Source organism: Ciona intestinalis, chromosome 7, assembly GCF_000224145.3.
Source record: "Ciona intestinalis chromosome 7, KH, whole genome shotgun sequence".
Classification (NCBI taxonomy): Eukaryota; Metazoa; Chordata; class Ascidiacea; order Phlebobranchia; family Cionidae; genus Ciona; species Ciona intestinalis.
Genome location: NC_020172.2, coordinates 5,001 through 5,843, shown reverse-complemented (window position 1 = coordinate 5,843; position 843 = coordinate 5,001).

Here is an 843-nt window from a genome sequence, read left to right as displayed (position 1 = left end):
ATGGGTCAAAGCGTCTCATCACGCATCCGCCACATGTCATGTTTATCAGGGCATGTAACATAGAAGTCACTTATGCGTCTTTTTGAGCGTCAACATTAGGGATGTGCCGAAGTTGTAAAAGCTCGGGTTCGCCCAGCTTTAACGAAAAGCTCGGCACGAGCCCGAGCACCTATGACGTCATTAAGGAAAAGGGTACGAGAATGTGTTCCTATTCAGTCGTAAAGAGTCGCTAATCAAAATAATACAAGGCACGTGGTTTGCGGTTAAAAAGACGTCTCGTTTCGTAATTTCCAGTATTGCAAATTGTAAAATTCACATAAAAAATACTTAATTAAAAACTATTTATAACTGATGCAACCAGCGCGTTCAAAAAAGGGTATGTCATGCACAGTGGCGCAACCAGCGTGTTCAAAAGGGGACTGTCATATTTACGTGATTACGTCCAGTCAACGTTTATCTCTGACGCGATAAAATACCCTTCTTATTGGTTGTGCAGACGAATGTACATTCTACTTTACGCGGTAAATTAACTACTAGATCTACATTGGTAAAAAGACGTATCTAAATTAGTAAAAACAAATGAAACATTTGGGTGAACAGTTTTACGCATGTCCATCGTAGATAATTTAACAAATATTTTCGTCAGAAATACCTTTGNNATAATCCATTACGATTGTTACATCATAAACGAGATTGTTGATAAACAATCGTGTTTTATTCTCTCCCCTAGATCAGTAGTTCTGTGGTTTCATCAAGTTCACACCAACCGATCGCAAATGATCTTTAAGTGATTGTTATAATTATAAGCATTAGTTTATTTCACATACATTACGTTGAGCGTGA